Source organism: Delphinus delphis, chromosome 6, assembly GCF_949987515.2.
Source record: "Delphinus delphis chromosome 6, mDelDel1.2, whole genome shotgun sequence".
Taxonomy (NCBI): Eukaryota; Metazoa; Chordata; class Mammalia; order Artiodactyla; family Delphinidae; genus Delphinus; species Delphinus delphis.
The window spans coordinates 9,523,076-9,543,984 of record NC_082688.1 but is presented as its reverse complement, the minus strand read 5'-3'; the positions used below and the strand labels follow the sequence as shown (position 1 = coordinate 9,543,984).

General features: G+C 53.9%; 1 long non-coding RNA gene across 1 annotated transcript in view; it reads right to left on the bottom strand.

Moving 5' to 3' along the window:
• Window positions 1-1,524: 1,524 nt before the first annotated feature.
• Window positions 1,525-20,909, bottom strand: part of LOC132426511 (uncharacterized) — a 22,639-nt gene continuing 3,254 nt past the window's right edge. The window contains exon 3 of the long non-coding RNA XR_009519716.1: window positions 1,525-2,155. This is a non-coding gene — a long non-coding RNA (uncharacterized lncRNA). The remainder of the gene's footprint in view (window positions 2,156-20,909) is intronic.

Genomic DNA, 20,909 nt, shown 5'->3' with positions numbered 1-20,909 from the left:
TACAGAAAAGCATAAAGAAAAAAAAATCAAGTGTAACCAGTTTAGAGACATCTCTACTCATTAGGGGTATAAACATGAAATGGTTTTATTCTTCCAGTAACTGCCACCACTCTGTTCCCTCTGAACCTCCTCTCCCTGCCTGCTGGGTGGCGAGTCCATAAACCACATCTCAGTCCCGTTCCATAACTTTCCACTCTGGGTTATTAAGACTGGCTCATGCTGGTACCCAAGACTTGGTCCCATGTTGTTTCAAACTCCAAGACCACTTTGTGTTCGAGGCCTGTCCTCTCCCCGACCACTGGGGTCGGCAGTGGGCTCTTCCCAAGCCCCCCACTCTCACAGCGTCTGGCCCCCATGTTGGCCTGGGGAGGCGGGACTCACGTAGCCTTTTGTAGGGTTCTATCTGCTGATGTAACTTGTCCGTGGGTGGATGGCCATCCACAAGGTTCTCCCTGGGGAGGGAGGGGACCCTCCTGTCCTGCCCCCCAGGCCTTGCTGGTCCCCTTCTCCCCCCCCCGCCCCGCGATTTAGCCACATCTTGAGGCCGGCCCCCAGCTGTGGCCTCCTGCTGTGTGGCTCCTTGCAACTGGTGGCCCTCAAACTTGTCTTCCCTGGTGACATTCAGCTATGGGGCTGTGGGCACCTGCTGCAGCCAGGCATGGAGCCTGGGGGCCTGGGCACTCAGCAGGTGGTCCTAGTGACCCCGGCATCTTGGCCAGTGAGCCGTTTGCCTGGGCTCCATGGGCACAGGGACAGGCCAATGCAGTGGCCAAGTGCTGGGCTGGAAAAGCCAGTTTCCTCTCCTTGCAGGCACCTGGGCTGGAAGAAAGATTCCCTTAGACTTTGGGAGGAAAAAGCCGAACTCCCCACGTCCACGTGGAGGAGAGCGGAGGGAGTGGGTGCTCCCCTCTCTCATCTGCTCTTATCTACGTCTGGGGGAGGGGCTGGGGGGCAAGCTGAAATGGGTTCCATCTCTGGGGTGACCACCCAGCATGTGAGTGGTGGGCCTCCTCTGTCTCCAGGACCTTCTCTCGGTCCCTGGGGTGAACCATTGGCAGTTAACGTTCATCCCATGTCCCCCTTCCCGCTCCAGGCTGACTGTGTCATTGATGGGCTCCTGGCCCCAAGAGATAGAGGTGGGTTCTCTGTGCCTTCCAGTCCAGATAGGTTCATGGTTTCACACCCAGCTTGGGAACTCTGGGTCTTTAGGGTGGGCTCCCAGATTTGCATAAGTACTCTCCAGCTGTAGAGAGAAGGACTTGGAGACAGTCCCCATTTTATGCGATGAGGAAACTGAGGCTCTAGGGGCTGGAGTGATGTGCCCAAGGTCACAAGGCTGATGAGTGGTCATTCAGTTGTTTCCTGGACATTGCCTCACATCTCCCCACGCTGTCACCCCCCTACCTCCATGCCCACTGCTAAACTGACACCAGGACAAATTCTTGTTGAATCAAAGAATAAATGAATGAATGAAAGCAAGGATTACATTTCCAGCGCTAGAAAGTTTTATTTTAGGGCTGTTTCTGGATTTTGGAGAACTAACAAATGGGTCACGAATATTCCCATTTGCCAGATGGGGAAATGGAGGCCGAGGTCCCCTGGAGAGGATACAGTCCCTCCGGGTATGTGAGTTGGGGATGCATCCAGTGCAGTTCCTGCCTGCATCTCGGCAGTGGCTTTTGAGCCAGAGTAAGGAAGCAGCTGGCTCGCCGGACGGCTCTTTCCTCTTTTTCTCCTTCCTCTTCTCTCTGTCCCCATCCCGAAGGTAAAAAGTTCACGCAGGCGGCCATCCGTTGCAGGCTGTCGGGCGGCCATGTAATCTCTCTGTGCTTTTATTACTTAAAATCGGCGCGATGTCCAGGCTGGGGAATTTTCCAAGGTGTTTGAGGCTGCCACGGGCCCCATTTATATTGTGCCTGAATTTCCTTCCCAGTCTCCTTGAGACAAGTGACCAGCAGGTCCCGCCGTGAAGGCCGTATCAGTCATTTGCCAGTGGGAGCCGGGCCGTGAATTTTCAGGGGACGGCGCGGCGGAGAGCGAGGGCCGGGGTGCGGGGCGACGGTAAACATGTCGCGGGAATGTGTCTCCCATCGCTCACGGTCAGATAGCAGAGGTAGGCACACACGCGGCCCCTATCTCTAAATCTCGGCCTGACCTGTGGGAGAGATGGAGGTGACTTTCAAGGGAGTCTGTCTGCAGGGAAACTTGGATGAGAAGTTTATGGCAGGTCGGGTTTCCCTGAGGGTGGCGTGGCGCCTGTTCCCAGTGGCTGCCTGGAAAATAGCGACCTTCTGGTTAATGTACACATTCGTTTATGTTTTCACTCCGTAAAAATTTATTATCGAGCATTGGCTGTGTGAAGAGGGTGTGTATTTGGATTTCTGGAAAGATGCAAAATGAGGATCTTTATTTTATGGGGGCAAAGGGGTCCCAGAGACAGGCTGCTGTTGTCCCCGCTCTGTGGTCCCTTGTCGCCTTGCTCCAGATTGAGTCCCATGCCAGCTCACCCTGTTGCCCTGTCTGGGGCCAAGAAGCTCACTGAGGGTGCTGGGAGAGGAGATCATGCCCAGGAGAGGGACTGCTCTCCTCCCTGGGGGTGGGGTCTCTTCCCCAGGACGGCGGCTCAGTGCCAGCCTCTGCTCAGGGCACTTACTCACCCAGTCTCATCAAACCCTACAACAACCCTGTGACGTGGGGACCATTATCACCCCGTTTTACAAATGAGGTTAAGAAAACTTCCAAGGTCATCCAGTGAGTTGAAGCTAGAACTTAGACTTCAGCCCTGCTCAGTGGGCCCCTAAAGGCCCCCGAGAGGAGGATTCTGGCTGTTGCCTGCAGTCTGGGGTGGGGGTCTGAGGACCTGAGAGCCTCCTGTGCACGTGTGTCCCATCCACCTGCCACTGAGATCCAGGTGTGGCGTCTCACTGACCCCCCAGCCCACTCCTCCATCCAGCCCGTGGTAAGGGGACACTCTGGCAGAGGACAGAGACAGGGGACAGAAACGGGTCCTCAGCACTCAGGAGGAGAGCAGAGAGAGGAGAAGGTGTCTAGGGCAGCGGGGAGGCTGGGGTGAGGTGGGGGAAGGTGGACGTTTAGACAGACCCGGAGGTGGGAGACACTTTGTCTTTGAGTCTTCATGTCTTTTCCTCTCTTATCTGTCTCCACGGTCTTGGGCGAATGGCTTCACTCCACTGAGCCTCAGTTCTTCACCTGTGAAGTGGGGATTATGGTTCCGGTTGCTGTAAGGATCTGAGAGCAGGGTGACCAACTTGTCCTGGTTCTCCCGAGATGTTGCTCAATTTAGCACTCAAAGTCCCCCATCTTGCAACATCCCTCAGTCCCCAGCAGACTGCGACAGTGGTCTCTCTACGGGAGAGAGTGGCCCGAGCCTCCAGGCGCCCAGCAAACAGCAGTCTCGGTAAACACGCACCCCTGCCCTGAATTCATATTTCTTGTGGGCCTTCTTGGTTCCTCTGCTCTCTGTTCATTTGTTTCCGCCCTGTTTGCTCTAGGTGTCACCCCATGGTTCTCTGACTGCCCCCTTATGTCCTAGTTTCCGTCGCAACCTCCTCCTCATGTCACTCGGAGGTTCTTCCTCTTCCTCTCTGTCTCTCCGTCTCTCTCTGCCTCATTCCAGCCCCCTCCCTGCCCTATACACCCCATTTCTCCCTTCTCTGCCCTCTTCCTAGTTTTCAGGGACCCCCCTTGGGCCCAGTCTCTGTCCTGTGGCAGAGCACCCACCCCTTACCGTGGGCTGGAGGGTCAGATGGAGGCCCCCATGCTCCCTTCACAGTGACCCTGAGATCCTGACCGAGGCCCCGAGACTGGGCGGAGGGTCCTGAGAGCAGGTTCTGGGTCAGCAAGAGGGATGGGACCAGAGGGATGGGACCACCAGCAAGAGGGATGGGACCACCGCCTCCTCCCCAGGCCTGGGCCGCTCACCGGGCACAGCCTCCCCGGCAGCATCCCTCAGCCTGTCTGTGCTCAGACAAGGACTGACTCTTTCAAAGATAATTTACTGGCTGATACCTCATTGCACATGGTAATAGCTCGTGCTTAAATAATAATAAGCTTGATTGCCGTGCAGTCGTTAAACTTTTCCCATTCAGTTTAACTGACCATTTTGTGTGTGGTTTGGAAGAAGGGGGGAGAGAGCGCGGTCATTATCCCAGGCCTGAAACGGGAGTTAATTTCTAATGAAGGTATAATTTTATTCCAATGATTTTACATTTAATTAACTAAAGCTACAAGTAATTTGAAATTATATGGTGATGGGGCCTCACTTTGGGGATCACAGAGGGCAGAGAAGGGGAGCTGAAGGTGGGAGGAACAGAGGGGCAGGGGTGGCCAGGAGCAGGGCTGGGTGGGGAAGAGGGACAAAGGGACAAAGGACCCTGTGTCAAGTAGTGGCTGTTGAGGCCAGTTATCTCTTGAATCCTCATCTCAACCCTTTGTGGCAGGAAGCACTGTTGTTTCCACTTTGCAGATGGGGAAAGGAAGGCGCAGAGAAACGAAGGAGTAGACGGCTGTACTTTGGTCTTTCTTCCCCTCCCCTCCCTGTTCTGGAAGCAGCACCTCCATCTACATGGCTTCTCCTCCCCCAGCTCCATCCTATGGGGCTGCCATGTTGTTCCATGGTCTTGACCCCAAGCACCATTGGGTTGGGCCAATGACTCCCTTTCCTGGGATTTTTGAACTGGGGCATGAGAGACCGAGACCGTTGATGGCTGAAGGATAAGAGTTGCTTTTCTTTCTTATCTAATTTAACTTGCATTCCGTTTGGGGCACACATCTGAAGTGGACAGCTGGCTGAAATCCTACTCATGTCACACCCATGTCACCATCATCCAGAACAAGCTCTGTAGCAGGCTCCCTCATTCCTCTTTCTAGTCAATACCTCCCCACAGACTATCACCATTGACCAGCTTTGCTCTTTTTGGACTTTGTGCAAGAATCAAATAGCATGTGTTCTACATCGGGCTCCTTTCGTCCAATATGATGCTTAGAAAATTATCCAAGTTGTTGCATGTTGCAGTAGTTTGTCCCTTTCCATTGCTGTGTAGGAGTCCATTGTGTGAACTGGCCATAATTTGCTAATTCATTCTCTTTTTCGTAGACATTTGTGCTGTCTCCAGATTGGGGCTGTCATGAACCCTGCTGTCGTGATCCTTCTTGGGCCTGTTTTCTGGAGGGCTACTCATTCTCTTGCGTATATGCCAGGAGTGGAACTCCTCGGTTCTGTCCGTCTCTCTCTCTAGCTTTGGTAGATGCTGCCACACTGTTTCCCAAAGTGGCCCTACTGCTCTCTGCTCCTCTCAGCAGTCTCGGAGGGTTCAAGTTTCTCTACATTGTGACACTTACCATTGCCAGTTCTTTTAATTTTAGCCATCTGGGCAGGGGCGGCATGTATCACTTTGAATTTTCCTGGTGACTAATGATATCAGTGACGTTAACAGCTTTTCTAGGCCTTCTCATCCTTTGGATACCCTTTTCTGTGAAGGGCCTGTTCAAGGCTTCTGGCCATTAAAAAAAAAAATGGGTTGTCTGCTCTTTTCTTATTGCTTTCTAGGAGTTCTTTATATATTCTGCCTTTTTACTCTCTTAAAGGTGCCTTGATGACCAGGAGCTCTTAATTTTAATGAAGTTAAAAGGTAAAACTCTAAATGTAGAACTAGAAGGCTAATTGTCAGCCATATTTTCTACTCTGGACAAAAGTCAGACTCCAGCAAACGAAGGGAGTGAAATCCCTGTTCTGAGAGAGAGGCAGAAAGAGTCCTGCCGCCCTCCTCACCTCTGGTCCAGCTGCCCCTGGGCCTGGCTCTGTCCCTCCCCACCTGTGGCCTGGATATCTCACATTGCGTCCTGCAAAGCCATGATGTCCTTGATTACAGCATCCTTCTGATAAAATCCCCCTTTAACTTAAGCTCATTCAACTTGAATTTTCTTTCTGTGCAACCCAGTGATCCCCATTTCACAGAGGAGGAAACTGAGGCTCGGGGAGATGTTGTGATTTGCTCCAGGTCCCACGCTGCTTAGTCTGGGGTTGAATTCAGGCCCCAGCTCACTATGAGGGTGACTCAGGAGACCCTGGAGAAGGGCTTTGGGGACGCGGCAGAGAGATGTCAGGGTTTGTGATGAGAAGGTGGAGTGACTGAGCCTTGGGGACTGAGGGGTGGGTCAGAGGGAAGAAGGTCTGGGTCAGGGACATGTTCTGGGATAGAGGCAGCAGGTGTGGGGGGGGACGGGGGTGCTCCTGATGAGATACTGGCTGGGAGAAGCCTGGGCAGGGCTGGGGTGAGGGTCCAGCAGGTGTGACCCTGCTCAGTTTCCAGGTGAACCTGATCCTGGCCTTGATGCTGGCCTAGACCCTGACCGTCGTCATGTCCATCCCCCTACCTCTGGAGTCTGTCCAAGGGAGGAGGGCGGGAGGGTGACCTGAGCTGGGAGAGAGTTCCCGAGACTGAAGTCTCCTGGTCCTGAGGGGAGGGGCCGAGGCAGGGTGGGGTGTTTGTGAGGGGGTCGCCTGGGGTGGCCTGGCCTTCCAGCCTCCTTGGCAGGGTGCCTGTGTGCACAAGGATGGACAAGACCATGTTCCTGAGCTCTATAGAGCCTCGTCCAGATTGTGGCTGAAGGCTGAGTGGGGCCCGGAGTGAATAAACACCCCTTCAGGTGTAATTAAGTGCAATGAGGCCCTGTAGACTGAGCCACAGCCCCCTCCCCGGGACAGCTGGGCCTCGGATTACACACGCACACCTGCAAGTTCATAGCGGCATGCACAGAGACGTACAGAGACACAGAAACGGAGATCTGAACCCTCAGAATCACCCAGAAAGTCACGCAGAAGTGGACAGGTGCCCGCACTTCATGAGAAGCAGCTAACCTTCCTCACTCAGCCCTCTGATGCTGCGCGGCTGCCACTGCATCCCCAGAACCCCCGGGAGGGGGGTATTATGATTAGTATCTGCATTTTAGAAAACTGATGCTCAGAGACTCAGACCAGGCCTCCGAGATTCTAAAGGCTGAATCTCAGCTGCTACTTCCATCACATGTCACATACCCGGAAATGGAGAGAAGCAGATAGGGGTACCCAGAATCCCAGGTACCTGCACAGAAAGAGAGACGCAGTGGCAGGGCCACGGGCAGATAACACAAGTCACCAGCCTTACACAGGCAGACAAGACGCGTGGACACCCACTTGGAGGGGCGCTGGGAGGCCCCAGGAAGACCCCACAGCCCTCCGCATGAGAGGCCCTGGGGTGGCGGCCTCTGACTTTCCAGACTCTGGGTTTCTTCCAGCATCATCCGTGTCCCTGCCTGCTTCAGAGGCCTCAGTGACCCTGACCAGGCCTCAGAGCTCCCTTGTCTCCATGGCCACCTGAGGTCAGGAGGGCAGGAGTCTGGCCTACATCCTTCTAACTCCCGACCCAGGTGGTACCACCCCGTTTGAATGCTGGAAACTGGTGTCAGTGCTGCAGGCCAGCTTGGCCTTGGGTCTCCACCGGGGACTGCGGACTTTCCCTGCGGTCCCCATCTCTACCCCTAGTACACTCTACCCCACACTTCCAGAAAACTTCCCCAAACTTCGAGGCCTTTGGGGCTGACAGGGCTCCCCCAGCCCAGAGTCTTAGCTGTCAGCGTGGGCAAGTGTCTTCTCAGATATCGCTGGTTGAAAGCAGGGTGCGCAGGTGAGTGGAATTTAGGGGCGCCCCCTCCTGCCTTCCCTCTGCTCATGTAGTCACACTCCATTCACTTGCCTGCCTCCTCCACTCCCTCCTGTCCCAGGCTCCGGGGGCCGTGGGAGAGAGAGCTCTTCTGGCTTCCCGTTGTCTCCTTGGGGAGATGAGCAAACAGCCAGGCCTTCAGGGCTTCTGGTCCTCAGCCCTGGGCTGCTCCACGGAACCACTGGCCCCGGCCCTGGCCAGTCAATCTGATCATCTGATCGGTTGAACGCGGTGGGGGTGGGGTCTCTGTTGGTGGGGCTGGCTTTGGTCTGTGTTAGCACCTCCCCAGTGGGTCAGGAAGGCTTCTCTGAGGAGGTGACCTTTAGCCAAGCCCTGGAGAGAGGGAGGAATAAGCAAGAGAGGCTTAGGGGCAGAGTCTGCCAGGAAGGAAGGACCAGCCTCAAAGTCCCGAGGTGGGGACGATCTTGAAGACCAGGTCGGAGCAAGGCAGGACCAGCTCAGGCTGGGAGCCAGGATTTGGTTCAGAGTGAAAGGGAAAGTTGCTGGAGGTTTTTTTGTGTTTTTTTTAAAACCATTTTATTGAGATCTGATTGACTTATAGAAAGTTGTACATATTTAAAGTATACAACTCAGTAGGTTTGGGGGATGAGTATCCATCCCTGAAACCGTCACCACAATCAGGGTCAAAAACATACCCATCACCTCCCAGAACTTCCTCCCACCCTCTTTATTATTATCATTATTATTTGCATGTGTGTGTGGTAAGAACACTTAACATAAGATCTACCCTCTTCGCAAAGTTTAAGTATACAGTATCATTAGCTGTAGCCACTGTGCTGTAGAGACAGAACTTACTCATAACTGAAACTGTGCCCTGTGACCATCCACGCCACTGCCCCCTGACCCCACCCCTGGCAACCACCAGCCTACTCTCTGCTTCCATGAGTTTGACTATGTTAGATTCCACATATAAGTGAGCTCATATAGTATTTGTCCTTCTGTGCTGGCTGAGGGGTTTAAGCAGGGAAATAAGGGGTTCGGTGGGCACAGGGAAGGGATTCAGAGACGGTACAATTTCCCCAAGGACAGGACCTGTCTGTCTGGTTCACTCTCTACCCCAAGTGCCTGGAACAGAGCTGGCCCAGACTACAGGTGTTTAGTAACAGTTTGTTGAAGGAACAAATGACTGCGTGTCTGCAGTTGGCATTAGGTGGTCACAGGGCCCCACCTAAGTAGGGATGTGAATCCCAGACACACCCAGGAAGGCAGGTCCACGTAGGGTGATAAGAGAACACCTGGGGCCGCAGGCTTGTGAGGCAGGCAGATGTCAGGGAGCACCTGAGGCCCGGGCAGGGGATGGCTCATGCCACCTTGTCCAGCATGGAGGCCCAGCAGTTTGGGGGCCAGTGGAAGCCATTCAGCCGGGGCTCAGAAAGAGCCAAGTTCCTTGTGAAGTCACGCCCGCTGTTCACCCAGGGCTGAGGTGCCCAGACGTGCTCACAGCATACATCTCTGTGTGGCTTGTCACTCAGTGTGTTTTCAGGCAAAGCCCAAGGGTCCCGGGCTGACCAGAGCAGGGTCCCCGACAGGACACGGGTCAGAGGTGTGAGTGGCTGAGGTCAGGGTTTGATTGCTGACTAGGAAGGAGCCAGAAATTTGGTTTCATTTCATTTTCCAGCTCCAAATAATTGAGATTGGCTTCCTGGGGGTATGTACTGAGACGGGTTCCAAGGCCACATGTAGGCTCGGTGGGAAGGAATGCTGTGATCCATTAGTGATGTCTGCCATGGCTATGGGTGCAGGCAATGGTGGAACGTGTTGTATATTTATTTCCTTGATAAGGTAGGTTCAGAAACTGGGTGCTGCACTGAGGTCAGGAGCCAGGTAGAAACAGAAGTCCGGAACCAGCAAGTGGCTGAGGTCAGGAATTAGCTAAAGATTAAAGTTGGGTACCAGATTGTGGAATGATGTCAGGAGCCAGAGAATTGCCAAAGTCAGAAGAAGATGGTGATTGATGTCAAAAGTCAGCAGTGGGATGGTGTCCTGGGGCCCCATCTAGGCTCTGGGAGCAGAGCGTTCTGATATTTGGCATGTCTGCGATGACACGTGCAGGGAATTGTTGTCATGCAGGCCACTGATCTGACATCCCTCAGCCTGGACTACTCACCGTCTCTCTTTCACCTGGTCACTTCACCTGGTGCCCTATTTTTTTTTTTATAAGAGCTTTTTAGGTATATAATTCACACACCAAACAATTCCCCTACTTAAAGTATAAAATTCAGCGTTTTTGAGTATATTCAAAGGGTTATAGGACCATTACCACAATCAATTTTAGAAGATTTTCATTACCTCAAAAACGAACTCTGTGCCTATTAGCCCCGCTAACCCCCTCAGCCCTCGGCAACCACTAATTTACTTTCTGTCTCCATGGATTGACTTTTGAACATTTCACGTAAATGGAATCATATAATATGTGGCCTTCTGCAACTGGGTTTTTTCACTCAGTATAATGTTTTCAAGGTTCATCCATGTTACATGTATCAGAACTTCATTCCTTTTTATTGTTGGATAATATTCCATTACCTGGATATATCATATTTTGTTTATCCACTCATCAGTTTGATGGACATTTGGATTTGTCCACTTTTTGGTTGTTATGAATGGATATGCTGTGAACACTCATGCACAGACTTTTGTGTGTGGACATGTGTTTTCCTTTCTCTGCGGCATATACTTAGGAGTATAATTGCTGGGTCGTGTGGTAATCCCGTGTTTAACCGTTTGAGGAACTGCCAGAGGCTGCACCATTTTGCATCCCCATCAACAGTGTACGAGGGCTCCAGTTTTTCCACAACCTCACCAATACTTGTTATTATCTGTCTTTTTTATTGTAGCCTGTGTGGGTTTGAAGTTGCATCTCATTGTGGTTTTGATTTGCATTTCCCTAATGGTGAAAAAGGTGGAGCATTTTTTCATGTGCTTATTGGCCATTTGTATATTTTCTCTGGAGAAATGGCTACTCAGCTTTTTTGTCCAGTTTAAAGGTGGGTTATTTGCCTTTGTATTGTTGAATTGTAAGGGTTTATTCTGGATATTAGACCCTTATCAGATACAGGGTTTGCAAATATTTTTTCTCATTCTGAGGTTGCCTTTCACTTTCTTGATAGTATATTTTGAAGCCCAGAAGTTATTTCTTCCTGCCTCCCTCCCTCCCTTCCTTCATTCCTTCTTCTCTTTTTCTTTCTTTCTTCCTTCTAGTTTCCTTGCCACTACAGCTACCCCCAGGGGTGTCAACCAGCACCCATAATTCCAGGAAGCAAACAGACGCCTTTTCGCACAGCCTGTGCTAGCTACTGTATCACTATGACCAATGGAGAGAAAAGCTATTGATATTAACCACATTGCTCTAAGGAAGTTGCTAGAAACATCCTGTTGATCATGGTCCTAGAGCAGAAACTACTCAGAAACCACCTCTCAAAGGTTGTCCTTAAAATATGATGTCTTCCTTATCTATGTTAAATTTGGTTACTCTGCTTTCGGTGTCATATCTAAGAAGCCATTGCCTGATCCAAGATTTACACCTATGTTTTTCTTCTAAGAGTTTTACAGTCTTAACTCTTCTGTTTAGGTGTTTGACCCATTTTGAATTAATTTTTGCATATGATGTGAGATAGGGGTCCACTTTCATTCTTTTGCACGTGGATATCCACACTGTCAGCACCATTTATGGAAAAGAATATTCTTCCCCCATTGAGTTGTGTTGGTACCATTGTTGAATACCAATTAACTTTAAATGTGAGGTCCTTTTTTTCTTGACTCTCAATTCTATTCCATTGATTGTATGTCTAACCGCACACTAGTACCATACAGTGTTGATTCCTGTAACTTTGTCATGTGTTGAAATCAGAAAGTGTGAGTCCTTCAACTTGGTTCTTCTTTTTCAAGATTGTTTTGACTATACTTTCTCCCTTGCATTTCCACACGAATTTTAGGATCTACTTGCCCATTCTGCCAGAATGGCAGCTGGAATTTTGTTAAAGATTGCATTTAATATGTAGATCAATTTGGAGGATATTGCCATTTTAATAATATTGTCTTTCAGTCCATGAACATAGGCTATCTTTTCATTTATTTATGTCTTCTTTAATTTCTTTAAAAAATGTTTTATAATTTTCAGAGTATTACACTTCTTTTGTTAAATTTACTGCTAAGTATTTTATTCTTTTTGATGCTATTGTAAATGCAATTTTCTTAATTTCGTTTTTTGTTTGTTCATTGCTAATGTATAGAAATACAGTTGATTTCTGTATATTGATCTTATATCTTGCAACCTTGCTCAACTTTTTATTAGCCCTAATAGTTTCTTTGTGGATTCCTTAAAATTATCTATATGCTACATCATATCATCTACATATAGAGAGAGTTTTATTTCTTTCTTTCCAATATGGATGCTTTTTATTTCTTGCCTGATTGCTCTGGCTAGAACTTCCGATACAGTGTTGAATAAAGTAGGGAGAGAAGACATTCTTATCTTGTTCCTGATTTTAGGGGGATGGGGAGGGGTGCTGGGTGGCTGTTGGGGAGCCTGTGAGGGGAGCAGGTTTAGGGGAAAGGGAAAGAGGACCGGAGGGATGGCCAAGGAAGGCCATGAGGCAGCTGGCAGCAGGTCAGGATTTGGAAGATGGCAGCTCCTGGGTGGTAACTGCACCCTGGGAGAGGATCCGCTGCCCAGGACAGTGTGTGCTCTGGGGAAGGACTGCCTGGGGGAACGATGTATCCTGCCCTCCCCATCCATGACTTTTCTCTTCAAGCCAGAGCCTCTCTCCTCCTCCAGGAGGGCAGCTCTGTGAGGTCTATGAGGCTACCAGATCATCCTCCCAGTGGGGGGTCAGGGCATGAGAAAGATCTGTTTGCTGGGATTGGGGAGGAGACTGGTGGAGCCAGAGGTGGTGGATGCAGGGGGGGTGGGGGACAGTGCTCAGAACTGGACATTCATGCATTCATTTGTTCAACAAACATGGATTTAGCCTCTACTCTGTGCCACCTTGATCTAGGTTCAAAACAGGAAGGGTGACAGACAATGACAATAGACACAAGGAATAAGTATATTACACAGTTCCTTGGGGATTCCTTAAGGATGGTAGAAATGCCCTATTCCTAAAGATGGCAGCCAGCCCCTCCCTGGTGGTCCCTCCTCCATTCTCCTACCCTTTTCCTGCCACTCTTTCCCCATCACCCTTCTTCCTCCCTTCTTCTTGGGAAATCACCCCTCTGCCCCCTGCAGTGCCCATCCTCTGGGTGCCCACTGAGAAGGCACAAGGATGGCCACTTGGTTGGTGCATAGGCTCATTCTGTCCCTGGATGGGCACAGTGCTGATGGCGTGCTGAGCACAGGCCATCTCTGTTGCCATGATGCAGGGGCTGCTCCCTTTGTGCCCCACATTTTGCCACGCACAGTCACCTGAGGGACTTTCAAGGGCTTAGAAAGGCCCTGCCCTGCACTGAGGACTCCCCAGGGCACGGGGGTGGGGACAGGAGCAGCGGTATCCAGGTAACTCACCTACGGTGCGGGGAGAGGCAGGTGGGGCTGGGCTCTTCCCTACAAGTTGCCTTCCACGTGCGAGGAATGCACACGCATGCACGCTCCTTCAGGGGCCTGCAGGCCTCTGGATTTGTGCATGAGTGTGTGTGTGCCTGCGTGTGCGTGTACATCCATCTGCAAGTGCACGTGTGTACACAGGTTCACAGTGTGTGCATGAATTACGTGTGCGTGCTGGTTCGTGGGTGCGCAGGCCTCTGAATTTGCGTACATGTGTCTGCGTGTGCATGTGTGTGCGTGCCTGTCCATGCCTGCAAGAGGATGCGTGTTTTTTACCTGTGCCTGCACCATGCATACCTGTTTGTCTTGTACGTGGCTGTTCACCCGTGTACACGTGAGTCAGCACACATGTGGCAGAGACACATGAGTCAAGTCTGAAACCTTAGGATGTTCTGGGTCAGATTTTCCCTGGTAACAAGTGTGCCTGAGGTGGCAGATTAGGGAGTAAAGTGTGGGGAGAAGCCGGACCACAAAGGATTCTGTGCGTGTGTAGGTGTGTGTGTGCACTTGTGTGGCCAGAGGACAGGGTGTGTGTCCCACTCTGTTGTAATTGAGCTTTTGCAATACTCTGGTCCCTGCCCTCTGCCCCTGGCACCCGCTATGGCAACAGCAGCCAACTAGGCAAGCCTTCCACCCTGAGGAAGGCGGGGGGGACACCTCACCCCTCCTGCCTCCATCTCGAGGGTACCCTGGTTTTCAGCTGTGACTCCCCACAGTGGCTTCCTCCTCTTCTTCACCTCACCCCCCAAGCCCAGTCTGGGGAGGGGTGCAGCGGCAGATGTGTATGCTGAGCAGTGGGGAGGGAGGGGATGTAGGACACATCGGGCAGGGCGGTGACAGCTGTCGGGACTTGAGAAAAGCCAGAGGGTGTCCCCTGCGGAGCAGTGTCTGAGAGGCGTGAGGGGCTGGGGACCCCTTTTGGGCTGGAGTTTTGGGTGGGAGGGGCTGGTGAGGAGGGGGGCAGTTAGCGCGGGGGGTGGGAGGGGAGAGCGGGGAGGCCTGGGTAGCAGGAGCCACAAGGCCCGGTGCACCGTGAGACTTGTGTTCGCGCACCTGTTCCTCACAGCTGCCTCCAATTAACAGATGAGGCAAGTCAGGCACGTGGGGCTTCACCCAGCTGGTCAGCCCAGACCAGAACTGCAAGGCCACAGAGCCAGGGCTGGGCCACCCCAGCTGAGGGGGAAGGATTTTCCCCATGCTCAGAGGTGAGGTCCTGGCCTGGCAGGCTGGGGTGAGGGCGGGGTTGCCCCTTCAGAGCAGGGGTGGTGCCCAGAGGCAGAGCAGCAGAGGCTCTGGATGGGAGGGGACTTGACCTGCCCGGGTAGCGATGGACATCCACACAGGGGCCAGTGGGAGGGACCTGAGTGGACAGGCTTCCAAGCCCATACGAGACACCCTCTGGGGACGCCCAGAAAGACCTGGGGTGTCTTTGGGGGTTGGTGAGATTCTGCAACATGCAGGTGGGGCAGGGAACCAGCAAGAATCTTGTACTCTTGCTCCTGTGGACTCATTTATGTATACAAGCAGGGGTGCTGGGGCATTTGGGGTTCCTCTCTGAAGCCGGAGGGCAGTGTTTAAACTGCCAAGGCAGGCTGCAGTCAGCGCAGGGCCCTGAGGAGCTTGGCGCGGGGTTCAAATTCCAGCTCTGCCTCCCCCACCTTGGCCAGGTGTGACTCACTCCCCCCAGGCTCGATTTCCACATCTGTAAAATGGGGCTAATAATACCGTCTCCCCTATAGGACTGTTTTGAAGCCTTAATGAGATAATTGGCTCAAAGTGCTCATCAGCACAGGGCCTGCCCTGTGAGGATGGACAAGCCTGGGGCCCCTGTCGAGTGGACACTTCTCGCTTCACACCAACCTCTAGGCCAGAGGTGTCACCCGGTAATTATCTTTCAGGGCACAGACCCCCATGGCATTTCTGGTGATTTTATGAATCTGGGAGATCAGCTCCTCTAAAAAGAAACTCGTCCTCCCTGGCCCGGGAAGGGACAGGGTACCAGGGCCAGCTGCATGCTGAGGAGGCCACGAGCAATGCTTTATGGGGCCTGTAAAAGCTGCCGGCCCCGCTCCTGGACTTAATGAGATGAGCAGGGCCCTGGCAGCTCCAGTAACTGGCGACTCCAGCTGAGCCCAGCTCATCCGACAGGGGGCAGGGGCAGGCCTCCTCTCTGCCTGGGACCCGGGCAGGTCTGGTGAGGGCTGCAGAGGAGGGGGCAAGGAGGCTCACTCCCCACATGCCTGGGCGCAGGAGGGCTGGACGCAGACCCCAAGCCCTCCCTGCTCAGGAAGGGCAGCGTGAGGCAGAATCAGACAGACCAGGGCCAAGGGCACTTGGACGAGCTGCTTCCAGTCCTGGGCCTGTTTTCTCATCTGTGTAGCAGGAATCAGAATCCACACCTGCAGGCTGTCCTGAGGTTCGAGAAGAAGAATGAGAAAGAGCGCCTGGCGCCCAGAGCGAGGGCCTCAGTGGAGCCCTGATGGCTCAGATCCCCAGGGCGGCCCCCGCTTGGTCCCTCAGCCGAGGTTCATTTGGGCTTTGGGCCTCACCTCCCCCAAATGGGCTGGGCCCAGGGTGCCGGAGTGGGGGGACCAGCAGAGGCTGCGCTGCTCGTGTCCTAAAGAGCAGAGAGGAATGTGAGGGGTGGGGACGGCAGACAGTGGCCAGGGCCGGGCCCCGGGCCACGCTCAAGCCACTCTCAGACCACGTGCCCACCACCTGGGTGGGCTGGGGGTCACCACTCTGGGGACCTCTCTGTCGGGCTGGTCGGTCAGGGCAGGACGCGGTCCTTCCCTCATCCGCTCAGCCACGCTCATCCGCCTGTCCAGGGACCTCCTTCAGCAGACGTCCCTTAGCACTTCCTCAGGGACAGCACCTTACATTCCGTGTTTTTTCCAGTCTTTACGACAACCTGTACGGAACAGTTGATCTACCTTTTTCACAGATGGGGAAACTGAGGTCAGAGGGGCCAAGCCCCTTGACTTTGAGTTGATGCAGAATTCCACCCCATGGGGCTCCAGAGCCTTTTCAGGGCCCCTGTGTCCTTGGTGCCCCCTGCAGGTTGGGGATGGAATAGTAAGGGAAGTGGGGGGACTCCCCAAGCATTAGGCATCTGCCTTGCTGGCTCTGTCATCCATGTAACTCAACCTGCCTCAGCTTCCCTGCCCAGCACTCCGGGTCTCCATGGGGGCCAGATTCTGCTCTAAATCTGACTCTTAATTTCTGCCCACTCTCTGTGCCTCTCTGTGCCCCCCTCCTCCCCGACAGAAGCCTCGGCTGGCTGTACCCTCGGGCCCAGTAAGGTGATGAGAGCTATGGGAGAGCCTGGGCTCAGATCCTCTTAGCCACGTGATCTTGGGCAAGTCCCCTTTCCCCTCTGGCCTTTGTTTTCTAAACAGAGAGGCCAAGTGAGGGTGTCCATGACGGGAAGCTATGGGGCCTGGGGTGGAGGCGAGCACGTAAAGGGCCCTCCCCCCCAGCCTCCTCCCCCGCTCTCCCCACCTCGTGGTTTCAGCTGCTCCTTCGCCACTAACTTTCTCTAAGTCTTTTTAAATCAAAGTCTGAACTGTCATCAGACCAATGCATCGCCTTAAGATGGTGGACGAGACCCCACCTTTCGGGGGCTGGCTCTCCTCTCTCCTGCTCCCCCAGCTCTGCTTCTGAGGCGACAGTCCCTCACTTCCCACAGGGTGTGTGGGAGGATCTAGTGAGATGCAGAAAAGCCCCTATCACAGGGCCTGGCATATAGTAGGCCCTCAGCCCAGGGGAGTTCTCTTGCTGTGACCCTGGCCCAGGCTCCCCCCCCGCAGGGGGCCCCCAGCTTTGGGTGGGGCTGCCATTCCTGGGGGAGGGGTGGGCTCCATGATTCCACAGCAGCCTATCTGCCAGGCAGCTAGATCTGCCCTCTGGTGGGATCTGCTTAGGAACCTGGCTGATCCTTTCTTTGTCCTTTTCTTTGTGGGGACATGGCCTCAGGGGATATCTGTGTGTGCCTTTGGGGAGGCAGCAGTGGGGACAGCTAGTTTCGGGGCCCTCCCCAAGTGGCTTGAAGCTCCCCTGCCCTCTCCCAGGGCCCCGGTCGCTCACCCCCAGCCATCTGATCTCCCCCAGAAGGGACACGGACAATCTAGGACACACCTAGTAGGACTGAAGACCTCCTGTGAGCTCAGTGGTTAGAGCTCAGCTTCTGGTGCCGGGTTGGCCTGGGTTCAAATCCCAGCACCTGTTTCCAAGCTGTGTGATCTTGGGCAACTTGTTTAAGCTCTCTGTGCCTCACACATTTGAAATTTGCTCCTCACTGACGAGGCAAGTGCCCCACTGTCCCCACCCAGCACGCAAGGAAATGGCGCTCTGAGGGCCTGACTCCAGAGGCCTCTGTTTGCCTGCTCCACCCTGGCGTCCTAACAAGAGGCCAGAGGGTCCTGTGAGGGAAGGGGTCTCTTACCTGCTGGGAGGTACACCAGGCAGGGCCATGGCAGGGCGGGGGTCCAGTCTGGCCGTCCCTCAAAGACCTGGTGAGCCCTGGCCTCACCAGAGACCCAACTGGATGAGAACTCCAATTAAAGGTAATTCCCCTTTTTCCTACCTTGAAATTCCTATTGATTTCCTCCCTAAATAGAAATTCCCATTGATTCCTTGTCTGTTCAGATTAGTATCCTTGGCTGTGGCCTTCGGTGCATAATATCCCCCCGCTTCCACCCAGGCGCAAATAACTCTCCCCAAGGTGACCCTGCCACCACCTCTGGGCTGGGGCCTGTAGCTCCCCAGCTGGGGTGGGGGACAGTGGGTGCGCAGAGAACCTGGGCAGGGCTCTGGCCTCCCTCGGACAGCCCATCACCCTACTTCTGCCCTAAATGGGGTGAGGAGGGGCGTACAGATGGAGACGTCACTAGACTTGGACTTGGAACCACCTTGTCGGACCCGCCTCTGCCTACGAACCGTCAGTCCATTGCTCCATGGAGACCCACAGAGGCCTCAGTGCCAGGAAGCAGCCTCGCACGTGGTCCAGCTGGGCAGCCCTCCCCTCCCCCAGGCTCCTCTGCTCGTACTGGCTCACGAGAGCTGGTCGTTAAATTTTCAGCTTTGGGAGCTGGTTGATGTCACACTGGTAGCTTGAAATCAGCCATGGCGGGAGAACTTATGCCATGTAAATTGGCAAATGCTACAGCTCAGGGCCTCTCTCCTCTCCCCTAACCCAGTTGTAAGAGAGCCAATTGTTAAGCCTTACCAGCACACCACTGCCCCAAGCTCCGTCGCCTGCCTCTCACTCCCATCCAGGAGCACTGGGTGGCTTTAGCCCTCTGAACACAGCGGTCTCTTTCACAGCTCCCTGCCTTTGCCCGTGCTGTTCCCTCTGCCTGGAATGTCCTCCCCATCCTTTCCTCCATGGTGGAATTCTTGATGACTCAGCTCAATTTCCTTCCCCGTCGTGTCCCTCCCCATGCCCTGGGTTGGGCATGGGGGTTCAACAATAAAGAAGACAGGCAGGTCCCTGTCCTTATGGAGCTTACAGTTGGGGGCCCGGCCTCAGAGCCAGCTGGGTCACCCAGGAGCTGGGTGGGCTTGGACAGGCCACCCGTGCTCCTGCAGCCTTCAGTGACCTCTCTGTGGGTCAGAACAATCCAAATCGTGGCCTCGGGAGCAGGACTGAGCCTGGTGTGGGCTGGCGTCAGCTGGCTGAATGCTCCCATCCCCATGAGGAGGTACTGATGCTGTCCTCATTTTGCCAGGAGGAAGGTGAGGCAAGGAGAGACAAAGGAACATTCCTGACTCAGGTCACCCTGCTGGTAAGGGGAGGGGAGCTGGGATTTGAGCCTGCCATGTACCCACCACGTCGGCAGGGATGAAGCCCACCCTGTGTGCAGGCGGGCAGCCAGTTCTCCTCTGGCTTGCACGGCCCGTCTGGGTTAGAACGCCTAGGTCCAGCATCCCTCTCCCACCAGTCTGGGACTTACTTCAGGTGGGGGTCTGGGTCTGATTCTCCTTTGTCCCCAGTGTCCAGCCCAGGGCCTGGTACTGGGGTGGCAGGAGGAAGAATCTGAGAAGAGGCTTCTGATAGGGTGAGCAGCGGGCACACGGGGCCTCCCCACACCCCACTCCGGCACCCAAGCCAGCCCCCCAGGTCTGCAGTGGAGGGAGGAGGGGGGAGGAGGTGTCAGTCGGCTCACCCCCCCACCCCCCTCTTAATCCTATCTGGGTGGACTCTGCCTCATGCAGTAACTACCACCTACCTCTGTTTCCCTACTTGGCCTCCTTCCACTAGAAATGGAACCTGGAACTGACCCCAGCTTATACTGGCTGGAGGTAAAAGGAAAGGAAAGAGAGATTGCTGGTAACAAAGAACGTTTCCTGCCTGCCTGCCTCATGTGTGCTTGAATTTTGACGTTTGAGGTTTCCCCATTAGCCCTGTCATGTGAGGAATGTCGAACCCACGAGGTCCGCCTGGACCATCAAGCCAGGGAACTGGCATGGCCAAGGTCACGTGGAGAGTAATTTCCTGGGCTGGGCTTTGAGTCAGGCCTGCCCGACACTGGCCTCTGCACTACCAGCATCCTGTAATGGCAAAGGCAAAAGCCCTGGGGTCCCCGAGACCCGAGTTCAAAACCCAGCGCTGCTTCCTGTAGACCCACTGTGTGATTGAGGCAGGTGACATCGCTTCTCTGAGCCTCCGTGTCCTCAGATCCCTCCCTGGGCTGGGGCCAGAATCCAGTGAGATCCAGCTGTGAGCCCCTTAGTGCTGTACATTGCCCAACATAAGGGCAGGATGGCTGTGCTTAACCGCTTTTCCTGGTACCATCCAGACCCTGGCTGGTCCCTCCAACCACTGAGTTCTGGCCATAAATGGGCTGACCTCCTAGAAGCCCGGACCTGGTCCCTCCCGTCGTTCTACTGATGGCTCAGGATTCCAGGGCCTCCTCCCTGTGGGACTTCGAGCCTCAGTTCTCTCTCTGTTAAATGGGAATGATAGTACCCACCGGGCTCACACTCATGGCCTTTCCGGGGAAGGCGGTGAGGGTGGGGCAGAGTGCTCAGCAGAGGGGGTGCCACAGCCATTGGGACCCGAGGAGCAGGTCCTTAGGGCAAGGTATCTTAATGACTATATTAAGAGCTGACGTTTGTGGAGCCTCGAGGCTTTTCCATGCATGGTTTCACCATATCCTCTGGCAACCCTACGAGGCTGCTCCTATTAATATCCACAGACACAGTTGCTAAGGGGCAGGGGTGGGGATTGGTGACTGGACGTTCTACCCCAGAGCCCCTGCTCTCACCACTACACACACCTCCTCCAAAGCTTCCCCTGTCTTCCCGGAAAACCCAATTCTCTATCTGACGTGCAGACATTTTTGTGATGCGTATAACCTGATTATTTCCTGATTAGTCACTCACCACCGCTAATTCACTCTTCCCACTGATCCCAGCTCCTCCGGAAGGGTGCTTCCCCCTCCCTCTGCAGCGGCCACCCTGATGCTGATGGGCACCTCTGAGAGTGGCCTGCAGGGATCCGGCTGAACTTGCTGTGGTTCAGCTGGCCACAGGAGGGCAGGTCGTGTGGGCGGCAGAGGCCGTGGCACGTGCGGGCCTGGTGTGGGGGGCATCCTCATTTTCCTTGGTAAGCTGTTGACCCATCT